General features: G+C 43.4%; 1 protein-coding gene across 2 annotated transcripts in view; it reads right to left on the reverse strand.

Annotated features, from left to right (window-relative positions):
- Nucleotides 1-12977, reverse strand: part of NHS (NHS actin remodeling regulator) — a 341204-nt gene that overhangs the window by 51001 nt on the left and 277226 nt on the right. The window lies entirely within an intron of this gene.

A 12977-nucleotide genomic window follows, 5' to 3' on the forward strand; every position in this document is an offset into this window, starting at 1 on the left:
GAGGTCCTGGCAACTCAGCCAAGAAGGCAGCATTGAACCCCCTGTATCTACAGAGAGACTGGCAGTATTGAACCCCTGCCCACCCTGTCCAGCACCCCTTTCTGCTCTTTGCCTCTCTTCCCTATGATTCAAGCTATGCTGCCCAAATATTTATTCCTCCATTGCTGAGAGGCATTTGGTATTTCTCTGTTCCTTTACTTTCAAGGCCCTGTCTACCATTACACTTTGTCTGAGAAGTCTCGCATTGAACAAGATACTATTCAGTTAAAGCAGAAAGGCGAATGAAAGAGGTGGGGGATTCTTTTGTAGAAGGGGAGTAGAAGAAAGAAAACAGAGCAAAATGCACTCTTTGGATGATTAGTCCCCTTCCCCAATTACTGCGTTTAAGGCAGTTATTTTTGCCTTGGATTTTGTTCTCTAATGCAGTCTTTAGTAGCGTCTTTTGGAGAACAATACATAATAACCACAAGCAGCATCAATAGAAGCAAAGGCGAATTTGCAAAGATGCTAAAGAAGCATCACACAGACCGGGTCAAGGGCCACACCATGCTTCTACAACAGAGCTGGCCCATAGAAATTGCTGTGATAACAAACACACGATTAGTAATGCTGGCTAATGTTGTAACCATGAGTCACATGGTCTATTAGGTAATTATAATTATTTTTCTTTTATTTTGAGTAGTCACAGGCATTTACTGTATTGGACAATGAAGACCTTAAAGAGTCTGTTCTATTCTTTCACCTTCTCTACAAAGCAGTTTACTTCATTTCATCTAGATGTATTTTCTCTTGCAATTCATCCCTAAAAAAAGATTCAGGCCCCAGGGGTTAAAGATTTGGATAGCGAAGAGTTTAAAGACATTTCAAGAGAGAGCTCTATGGGGATCTATGGTGGCAACCTTGCATTCTCGAGTTCCTCTACAAGCCCAGCCCTTTTCTTGGAAATCATAAGTACTTGGTAAGCTTGACAGGAGTCACTGAATTCCAAGGACAGGAAAGCCTAGGAGCAATCACTGAGTGTGACTACAAACTTTAGAGTCTCAAATGAGGTGAGGAGGGCATATCTGGATCCAAACTTTCCTTTTCAGATAGAAATAGGAAGGGCACTAAAGATAGGCACCTTATTAAGCCACCCTCAGAGTATATACTCTGGTTCTGTGACCAGGATGACTTAAAAGTTAGTCTCTCCTAGATGTATATCGAGTTTAGTCCATAGAGCCCAGGTCATTCACTGACCAAACACAGTAGACTTAGCAGTGAATTTGTGTACTCATGGCAGCAAGGAAGGACAGAACAGAATGTTTGTCAGAAAAAGAAAGAGGAAAGAAGTAAGTTCAGTGACTATTCCCCATAGTGAGGGGATTCTGAGCCTTCCTCTTTCAGGCCCAACTTTTTGGGAAAGCAAGAGATAGGATTCAGGGTTTGCCCCCAGAGAGACATGATAATGGATAAGAAGGCTACTGTCACAAATGATTGATAACATAAAAGACTAGTGTATATAATAAGATTATTGTCACCGTAAGCTTGGGGCAGAACTTCTTAAGACCCCTCAGAAACTAAGTCAGGTAACCATACTTTTTGATATGTATGTGGAAAAGAGCTGAGCTTCAGATATTTAGTTAATGTTTTTCTAAAGAAAAAAGACTCATCTGGGTCTAGCCTGTGACTCAGTGGTAGAGCACATGCCTTGCATGTGTGAGGCTTTTGGTGTGATCCCTTGCACCGCATCACATGAGCAATTGCTATCACCAACACTTCTGGGTACAATCACAAGCACCATAACATCATCATCAACAACAATGCTTTTGAAAAATGTAGATCCTGGCTCCAAGCAAGACTTTCATAACAAGAATTTCTCACACAGAGGCCCAACCATATGTATATATGTGTTTAAAATAGGACCCAGACTATTGTTTATATCCTCAGGCAAGTCGATAAAGCTCAATATATTATCCATGGGCCAGAGATACAGTACAGAAATTAAGGCTCTTGTCTTGATTCAATCCTCTATACCATATAGGGTGTTCCATACACCACCAGGAGTAATGGAGACAGGAATAAGATCTCAGCAACTCTGGGTATGACCCAAATGCAAAAAAAAGTTGTCCAATGACAAAATAGGCCCTTATATGGAAATGATTGGGAAATAGGCAGTAAGGAAAATACAGTAAGGAGGAAAGGAAGAGGAATATAATCTTGCTTCTACCCAGGCAACATTTTCTCAAAAGCTGTTGTGTTTCAGGCCGGAGAGATAGCACGAGGTAGGGCATTTGCCTTGCATGCAGAAGGAATGTGGTTCAAATCCCATATGTTCCCCCCGAGCCTGCCAGGAGCGATTTCTGGGTGTAGAACAAGGAGTAACCCCTGAGTGCTGCCAAGTGTGATCCCCCCTCAAAAAAAAAAAAGCTGTTGTGTTTCAATCAGTTTTGGGTACCTGGATATAGCATAGAACAAACCAACCAAGAATTCCTGTTCTTGTGGAGTGTATGTTTTCCGGTTCTATTTGAAATGATTTTAGGTTGAGAGAAGTAGCCTAACAATTCTCAGAGGAGAAGCCAGACTCTACCTGTTTCGTTGTTTATGAGTCCCCAGTGATGTTCTAAGAATTTTGACTCTAAACGCCCTAAAAAACTATCTTGTTTCTAATACTGACTCTTCCTTATTCACATTTATGCAGTAAATAATCCCAAACTAAAGAATAAATTAGCATAAAATAAGCATCAAGAAGCTTAGCAAAATTCCCTTTGTTCATTGTTCAATATTGAACAGTCAGTTATTTGAACCAAACCTTGTTGGTGTGCTGTGGTTGCAAACCACCACAAATACACTGTTTGCTTGTTTGTTTTTGTGGGGTTTTTTTGGTCACAGCCGGCAGTTCTCAGGGGTTATTCCTGGCTCCAGGCTCAGAAATTGCTCCTGGCAGGCACGGGGGACCATATGGGACGCCAGGATTCAAACCGATGACCTCCTGCATGAAAGGCAAACGCCTTACCTCCATGCTATCTCTCCAACCCCACAAATACACTCTTACGGTGTCCACTGGGCAAGGTCGTGCTGCTGAAATTCTGGGCTATTAAGCAATGCCTGTTGCCAAGGTCTAAGGATTTACAGATGCAACAACTGACATATGAATTCATAGGATTGACAGATGCAAAGACTGACATATGAGTTCATAGGCTTGACAGATGCAAAGACTGACATGAGTTCAAAGGATTGACAGATGCAAAGACTCACATGAGTAGAGGCAGCCCAGCCAGGGCTTCTGAAAAGTGCCAGATCTAACAGCAATAGCCTTCAGGCCTCGGAATCCTTTCCTTTTCCCATTCAGACCTGCTTTTTTCTCTGCTGAGAAGTTATCAAGGATTTCTACCATGCATTAGCAGGCAACCATTTCACTCATCAGTTACCACAATAGTGTTTATCTCTTAGACAAGGAAGGGAGGGAAAACTCTTCAAAGCCTTTGCTTCTAGTTTTGTCCTTTGGTTACAGAGCATTAACTAGTATTATGTGTCCTCTGGAAGCATACTGACAGGCACTAATGGAGCTCTTCCAGGAAAAAAATACCCATTTTTCCTTCTTCACTAAATCTCTTCCTTTCCCTAAAGATTTGATGAAAGTTGAACCTATTCATTCATTAGCACGCCGTGCCATTACAAGGATGTCCTATCTCTTTGGATTCATCCTGACCCCGTTTTCTTCCAGTTAACACTTTCATCTGGCTGATCCCTGAAGAGAGTACGCTTAGAAATCCCAATAACATTTACTATCACTAGAGTGATACAAAGAGGTGGCAGAAAGTGTATAATGGTGAAGGGATAGATGTTGGAACATTGTACGACTGAAACTCAACACAAATTTTTAAATTATACAAAGAGAAACAAGAAGGTTTATCTTCTGTTCTTTGGGATATATCCAGAATCCCTCTATAGTACGCTAAATTCTAGGATGGTCCCAAGATTTCTGTACACAGATCCTGCATGTGGTGGAACCTGTAAATTAGGTTATATTACATGGCCAAGGGGGGTATGGCGTTTCCAAGGTCAGGGGTCTGGAGGCCACTCCCAGTGATATTTGCCACTGAACCAGATAGTTCAGTGCTAGGGCCTGAGGAGGTGCTATTTCTAGGTCCCTCGGTGCCAGCCACTACCAGGTCCACCGTAGTAGTGCTTGCAGAGCTCCAGGTTATATCTGCTGGTCCTCTAGGGCTATTAAGGATATGCCCTGCAGTGATACAAGCACCATATGGTGCCAGAGTTTGAACTTGGGTCTTAGTACATGATCTAAGACCACTAACCACTGAGTTTTCTCCCCTGTCCTAGCAAAAGTGGTTTTAAGATACAGACTCTGTTGACTTTGAGTCTTGGGTAGGTATTATGTTGGGTGGATCTGGCCTACTCAACTGAGTGGTAAAAGAAGGCAGGAAGCAACAAAAACACTCTCTTATTAGAATTGGAGAAGTAAACTGCCACACGAGAAGGCCACATATCAGGAGGTGGAGGGTGGTTTCTAGGAGTAGAGGGGCTCGGTCTTCCATCCCCAAGGAACTGAATCCACATAGCAACCAATGAGAGTAGAAGAGGCCACCAAACCACCCAGTAGAACTCAGTCCCCACCAAAATTCTGAGTAGAGGCATTAACTAAGCAGTTAACCCCATTCCCAGGTCAGGACCCATAAAAACTGTGAGAGAATAAGTATAATTTGGGAGGATTGGGTCATACACAGTAGTTCTCAGGACTCACTTCTGATTATGTGCTCAGGGATCATCCCTAGCAAGCACAGAGGACCATATGGGATGCTGGGAATCAAACTCAAGTCAGCTGCAAGGTGCATGCCCTATCTACTGGACTATGGATCTGGACCCAGTGGGGATTGCTTTACATTGCTATGTTGTAGTAATTTGTGATGTAATAGAACACAAAGTACTCTCCCATTATTTATATACTTCCTTAGAGCTAATTTCTGGCCTCCCCTGCCACTTGTCCCCCCCCTCTCTGTGTTGGTACATCTCAAGGAAGGAGCATATAAAGGCATGGGTCACATCAAGAAATAGGGACAGTTGTGAAGGGTAGTAGGCACTTTGGTGGTGGCAGATGCAAGCACTTGTTCCTCAACACAATAAACCTGAACATTGCTGTAACCCTGTTACCGAAACTGTAATAAGGAGAGAAGAAAACAACAGCAATTATGGAGCTATGTCTAATTTACATCTCTTACAAGAAGGAAATGTGTAGGCCTGTCATTTCTCCTGTCTTGGACTATAAGTTTTTGCAGGGAGTAATATGCCAAACTCTAAGCCAGGTGCCCTTTATTCATGGTATTTTCATGCATTCCATTCGCTAGATAAGGAAATGGAAACTCAGAAGAAGTAAGTGAATTTCCAAAGTCACACACCTGCTAAGTGAATGATCTGGGATTAGAAACCAGCTCCATTTGGCTTCCAAGATGCTGCTCTTTCCCAAACCAATATTGACAGAAGTTTGTCTAAACTAAGGCTGATTGGGGGGACGTGTGGAATTGGCTGTCTGCCACATAAAACCTATCGAGGGCTTCTCCAAATCAAAATAGACCATTCAGAACCACTGTTCTCTGATTCAGCTAGAGCATTAGGTGTAACCAAGTGCTATGTGATTCCCTCAAAAAGTGCCAAGCAGATCTGTCATGGTCCAGAAGTGGAAATACCACAAAGAGATACCACAAAACCAAACTGCTGGGAAAAAATGGCAGCAGAGGAAGTGTCCACAGGGCAGGAGTAAGTTGAAGTTAATTCACCTATGCGCGCACACGCACGCACACACACACACATACACACTTCTATAGATGATGGGATTGTCTGGGGAGGCCTTAAATTTTAAGGCTTAAAAGCATGGCTCAGGCACTAGTTTATCTGCAATGAGTTGTTTGGGAACATGAGGGGAAAACTAGGGCTTCATGAAAAGGTTGGGCCCACTCATGGCATCTCTTCCCAGAATGCCTTTCCACCTCAAGGCTCCACCCCATGGCTTCTGTGTCCCTCACACTACTTTTCAGGCTCTCAACAACTGAAGGGAGAAGGTGACAGCTAAAATCAAAATTTGGAGAAAGTTTCTGGGGAGAAAATGCCAAGGGACTCAGAAATAGAATGCTTGATCTTTTTGAGGAAGTAAAATGATTTTTTGAAATATTCTTTGAGTGCCTGTACTTAGAGTGCCAAGTACCCACAGACATCTTGTCCAGCTCCCTCCTTGCCCCTCCACTCCCAGGACTCTGCCTTCACATAGATTTCATTTGGAGCACACATGTCTCTCCAGACAGCCCAGTTTGTATCCCTGTGAAAGAAAGTGGTATGTAGTGGGCTAGAACCTTAGTCTCTGAATGAACATCTGAAAAAGTCAGTGGCACAGACAACTATTGGCTGTGCCCTGGCACCAGGGCACTTAGGGCATTACTCAGACACTGACCTGGTAAGACAGAAAGGAACTCAGGGTCTCTGTTACTGCTGTCCAAATTTTCAGATCATTCTGGAGGTTAAGGACATTCCTGCATGTCCTTCAATGGCAATAAGGCCCCTGGTAACTTCAGGGATGGAATGCCCAGGGTCTTGCTGTATATGAAGGAACCTAACATCATAGGGCGGTACCCACTCTGTGATCCCACTGGGCCAATTTTTCTGTAGAAGCATTGTAGTTCACACTTGTTCCCTGACTGGAACTAAAATATCCAATGGGAAACACCACCCAACCCTTTCAGAATCATCTAGGTTTCCTCGAAGGTTCTTGTGCCCCGATACTAGAATTGAAGGACATACCTTTGGTTTATTTATATATACAGCAAATGTACTAGTACCAATTTTCCCCCATATAAATAGTTTCACCAATTTTTGAAACAAAGAAATTCTTCCTCACAGGAAGCCTGCTCTCAGTGATCACCGTTACTATTGCGGTAAGGCCCTGTATCCTATGGAAAGACCACCTGAAGCCCGACTGCTAGTTGAAGTTTGGTACCCTGATTCCAGTCGTTGAAGCTTCCAGAGATTAAAGTTCTCACCACAAACCTCTCACATAGACTCCCTGCTCGCCTAATCCTGCCCATCATCATCTTTGTCTCTGCTATTGACCACTCATGCATGTAATTGAGGTTTACCCACCCAGACTCACTCAGTTTTGGTAGTGGCAGGGTGTGCTGTGGGAAAGAGCCTTTGTGTTCTAGAATGTCAACATAGAGGCTGATCACAGCTATGGTGGATCTGGTCAAGTGACTGAACACTGGGAATCTCTGTGGCCTCCTCAGGAGTTTAGAAATCACAGGAACTTCAGTAAGAGATTCGCTGAGGAGAACATGGCATGCTACAACCCTTGCCATGTCATGAATTTCTAAATATCACGTCCCTTGCTTGGGCTGGGTATAAAAGATGACTAAGATCCTAAACTCAGGGTCCAAGTTCAAATTAGTAAAGTCTGGCACTTTCCAACTTTCTTTGTTCCTTTTGTTGTTTTATTGGCATGTGAGGGGTAAAAAAATTGAGGCCCGGGGCCGGTGAGGTGGCGCTAGAGGTAAGGTGTCTGCCTTGCAAGTGCTAGCCAAGGAAGGACCATGGTTCGATCCCCCAGCATCCCATATGGTTCCCCAAAGCCAGGGACAATTTCTGAGCGCTTATCCAGGAGTAACCCGAGCATCAAACTGGTGTGGCCAGAAAAAAAAAATCGAGAGGCCCTATTTATCAGTCTTTGGGGGAATCTTAGAATCCACACACCAGAGGAAAATAGTGATATCACATGTTCCCCCATATCTATGGATGTGGGTAGCAACCAGACTGGGGGATCAGGTTCTCTGAGCCCCTGTCAGAGTAACAGCACTATACCGGTCCTTCCAAGCCCTTTATAATTTATTTGTTTATCTTCAGGTTATTCTGCTGCATGTTCTACACCATGCACTTCCTCCAGAATGTGAACACAGAGCCATCTGTCACAGCTTGCTATTGTTTTCAGAAAATCCCTTTAGGCCTCTAGCAGAGTCATTGGATTCTACCACTGGAAGAAACCTCAAAAATTATGGAGTTCTGTGTTTTTTTCAAACTGCAGGACATGACCCATTAGTGAATTGTGAAATCTGTTCAGCAGATCAAGACTATCATTTAAAAAAAACAAGGGAATAGACCAACATAGGAAAGACAAGAAGAGCAAAAGTGTGCTGCCTGATGACAATATTGTTCCTACTGCATGTGTATACTATTTTACTGCAGTGTCATTGAAAATGGTTTCCATGCTCTGGGTAAGACTCAACAAACTGACGGCAAGCTACTGTGTAAGTCACTCTCCATGTTTACTGATTTGAATAGAGATTCAAAGATCTGATTCAAGATCAGGCAATTGATTTGGGAGAGGAAAAAACCAAGGTCATATTCATATACCACCCTTGACAAACTCTTTATTCCATGTGCACATTTGGCCTGTCTGCTGCACCTTCCATCGCTCAGTCCTTACGTAATACCTCTCAAATCTACTCAGTGGTCCTTCCAAGCAAAAACAAAAATCTAGGGCTGGAGAGATAGTACAGGGTTTAGGGATGATTCTTACATGCAGCTGACCCTGTTTTGCTCCCTAGCCACACATATGGCTCCCCGAACACCACCAGGAGTGAACCCTAAGCACTGAGCTAGGAGTGAACTCTGACCACAGCTGAGTGTGGTCTGAAAATGAATCCCCTCCAAAAAAAAATCCCCTGTACTCTCACCTGGTCCTTCAGTAATCAGCCATTTTTATTTTAGGTTTACAAAAGCGCTTCAGCTCAGAGAGCAAAGAAGTCCTCTGTGGTGCTGACACCGTTAGCAGACCATGCATGAGTGGGATTCTAAAGATCAAGGCAATAAGACAGGTCTTAGATGACATTTGATGAAGTGAGTGATATGCTGCCATTTTTTATCTACAAAAATTCTCTCAATAACTCAGTCTAATAAGCTCGACACCAGCCCGTGTTTTTCGCTTTCCTTGAGGGACCACCATGCTTTCAGCAGCAAGAAGCTTCTGTCCATCAATCTGAACTGCAACTGACTGGGCCATCCCCAGACCATGATCCACTTGTACTGGGCTGCAGGGGATGAATTGGTGCTGTTGAAATCATCGGGAAGAGTGGGAGTGTGGCCTCGCCTTGGCTTTATCAGTCCTCCTTCACAGACACCCTGGTTTCAGATAAGGTTTCAGATAAGTTAACATATAGAAAAGGCAATACTGCTGAGAAATAAGGAATTTGGTTTTTCGAGAAAGCCCAATGGACAGTTAAATACTTTCCAAATTAAGAGAAGAGTGGATGTCACAAATTTGTATTTCTATTTTGCAAAGAATCTGGCAAAGTCGGATCCAAGAAAGACTAGGTCTCTTGGTTACTTGAAAGCAGAATTTGTGGAGAAAAAAAAAAAACAAGGCAAACACAGATGAATAGGATTTATAAATGCCCCCAATCCTACTCCAGGAACTGACGCAGTATCAAGCACACAGGTGCCAATGACTTGCAGAGAAAAGTGGAGTTGGATTAGAAGAGACAGGTGAGAAAAAAACACCTGACGCTCCAGGTCTCCATTCAGGAGCGTTGGCACATTCGCTGAATGTAAGAAGAAAAGAGTTCTGTTCTCCACTAACCACAGGAACCTGGTTCTTTTAGACAGATGCCCTTGGCGCAGTTAATTGTGAAGCAGGAAGAGAATTAGCGCATGTCACCCAATTATATATTCTCATAAAGCTCTTCTTCTGGTAGAGGTTAGTTAGGCTCTTAAAAGTTACTTATCATTAGCAACGATGGAAAAAATTTTAAGGTACAAAGGCTCCGCATACCACCTCCACTGCACTTACTTTGAATTATTACTTGCTAATTAGTATCTTTGTAGGTAGGGGAGAAGTGATGCCCTTTATTGGGCCAACAAAGAAGCTATAAATATATGAGCCCGCCAGCCAGAAAGCATTCCTTTAGACGGATAGTTCCACCCCCAAATTCTGGGTATTTATAATGAGTTCTGTGCTCTCTATAAAAGACACGGCATGAGTTACATGAACGGGGACTCTTCAGTGCACTATGTTGAGGCTGGCCTCAGAAAAGATGTGTTCTCTTGTGACTCAATTAGCCTGAGTTTAGCTGAGCCTGCAGTCATACCGAGGGAGACCTGCTCTCCACGGACAATGGTCCTTTTCGTCTCTATTTGTCCATAGAAGGCAGCAAATGAAAGAGGGAGTCGGGTTCCCCCCAGGACAGGCTTTGAAAAACGAAGGTTCAGGAGCCAGGCCTTTCTTTAGGACGTCATGCCTAGTAGCGACCAGTAGGGGGCAGGGGAAGTCAGAAAGGAAAGGGAATGGAGTCAAAGGGAAAGCGTTATCAAAGTGGGTATCTGGGGCTCCATCCTGTTGGAAATCAATGTCGAGGCTACATCTGAGAGGCAGGGGAACGGGGATTTTCTGTACTACGACTCTCTTAGTTCTTGGTTGAGCGCTGCTGAGGCACCAGAGTCATATTTGCTTCTAGAAAAACAGGCTTCCTGGCCACGGAAGGTGGCCAGAGTGCAGAGTACTGGTGTAGGGGCAGAAAAGTCGGGTGACTGTGCATGGAAGGCTTAAATTTGGGGTGTGTTCAGAATTTAATCCTCACTGCACACAATAATGTGCATTTCAAAGTTTTGGATATTTTGTTTGTTCCGCCAGCTCGTTAGAAAAAGTCTCTGGGGGGGGGGGGGCGGAGAGATAGCTTGGAGGTAAGGCGTTTGCCTCGCATGCAGAAGAACAGTAGTTCCAATCCCGGCATCCCATATGGTCCCCGAGCTTGCCAGGAGCGATTTCTGAGCGCAGAGCCAGGAATAGCCCCTGAGCGCTGCCGAGTGTGGACCCCCCCCCCCAAAAAAAAGAAAAAGTCTCTGGTACCAAAGTAGGTTAAAATGAGCTCACTGTCAAAATTCCCCAAGAATGTTGGTGACCATAGTCAGACAGTTTGGGGTAGTGGTGGGTACACTAGCTGGGAGGGCCAGGCTGAGGGAAGGCTGCACCGTGCAAGGTCTGTTTTCAGGGATGCTCAGGTATCCAGTCACCTAGCTGCTCCCCAACCTCTGGGAAGCCCTGGCTTCTCTCAGGGGCAAGAGCACTCCCCTGTCCATCCTAGGGCAGGGGACTTCACTTCTGGGCTATCACTGGCTCTAGGCTTCTTGTATAGACAGAACTAGAAAATATGTAGGCTTCAGAATGTGAAAAATAAATCACCAGTTTAAACTAGAATTTCCTATTCAAATCCAAGATTACAGGTTTTAATTTAACTTACTTGATTTTATAATTTATCTCTTTTCTCTTCTGGTGAAAACGTTGATTCTTAATGACAGAGGCATAATTTCTTATTTGAATAGTCTAAAATGACTACAATAAGACAAATGTAGTCAGGTTTATAGTTCATTTGTGTTTTCCTTTGGTACCTAAGATATTTTCTTTTAGAATTGGTTGATAAAGGGTGTTTAGTTTGAAAGTCGAATGAAATGATTAAAGGTGTTAAGGACAAGACCGATCGCTAAGGTCCTGTATATCACTGACAACAGTGTAAGAGCCTTCTGGATATCCTTTTCAGGTAAATTTAGTTCATGAATAAGTAGAATTCATCTAAAGTGTCTGAATTTTCATTTACAGTTTATTTGCAAACAACATCCAAATGTTCGAGCATTCTTGACCTTCACACTTATCTGCCTCACATTTTGTGATATTTAGAAATCTAGGAGTTCCTTCCCTTCCCTCCTTGTCTCTTGGGAACTCTGACACTAGCCCTCCCTCAGAGGAACTGGGTTGCTTTGTTGAGAAACAGCACAGAGAAGCTCATGTGGTGATGAGCAGAGTCTTTGATCTCCAGAAGACTTGAAAACTCAAGCCTGGAGGTCTTGGCACTTATCCCAGAGATCAAACACATATGTTGGCACCTGCAGGGAAAAGGGAAATAAACTAGCCTTTTCTGAATCTAGAGCCTATGATGGAAATGCCATAAGCAATGGCAGAGTTGAATGAAGGCCATGAGCCCATCAGAAGTTACGAATAGCCTATCTTGAAGGTGGTGAATGGACCTCACACAAGCATAAGACCATTTAACCTATGAACCACTGTGAAGAAGCCCAAATGTCTAGATTGAAGTATATGAAACTGATGCTTCTGTAGGTCCAAATGGCTGAGCATTGTTAACATCGTATGATGGAACCTAGGAGTGCTCGTGTAAGCAAATGAGGACCCCCAAACACCCTATTTTGCACACCTGACTCATTTGTGTCATGTTTCTGTTCTTAGACTTATTTGCTAAGAGGGAGCTTGGGTTTTAGAGAAGAAAATGGCCCAGAACAATAGTACAGTGGGTAGGGTGCTTATATTGCATACAGCTGACCCAGGTTCAATCTGCAGTATCTCATATAGTCCCTTATACCCCACCAGGAGTGATTCCTGAGCTCTGATCCAGAAGTAACCTTGAGCACCACTGGGTGTGGCCCCAACCCTCCTCCCAATTAAATAAATGTAGAAGAGAGGAAAATCTTAATAGAAGGCTATTCTAGAGGGTCACGTGACAGAACAAGAACCTTAGGTCCCAGTGCTGAGCAGCATAAATCAGAGGTTCACCAACAGATCTCCACCTCACCTCTTTGACTTTACTGGAACCCTTTTCTAATCAAACTTTGGACGGGAACATAGAATATGTCACCTCCTGTTAGCTTAAAGACATTATGTAGAGGCACTTTAAGAAGTGTTGGTATTAGAGTCCTTGGGAGTTTATAACTAGGTAACAACAGTAAATTAGGTGATAATTTTAGCTACCTAAAAGATACTTATCAAGTATGTTCCATGAGAGAGGCACATAATTCTATGGAGCTTTCAGAGAAATACTCTGGTTGGGGAGAGGATTATAGGGAAAAGGTACCATCAAAGTGGAGAAAGAGTTGGTGCTAGGATTACCAGGGAGATTATGTTGGAAAATAATCAGCATGAAATTTTCTTTGGAGATTAA

This window comes from Suncus etruscus, chromosome X (assembly GCF_024139225.1).
Source record: "Suncus etruscus isolate mSunEtr1 chromosome X, mSunEtr1.pri.cur, whole genome shotgun sequence".
NCBI classification, from domain to species: domain Eukaryota; kingdom Metazoa; phylum Chordata; class Mammalia; order Eulipotyphla; family Soricidae; genus Suncus; species Suncus etruscus.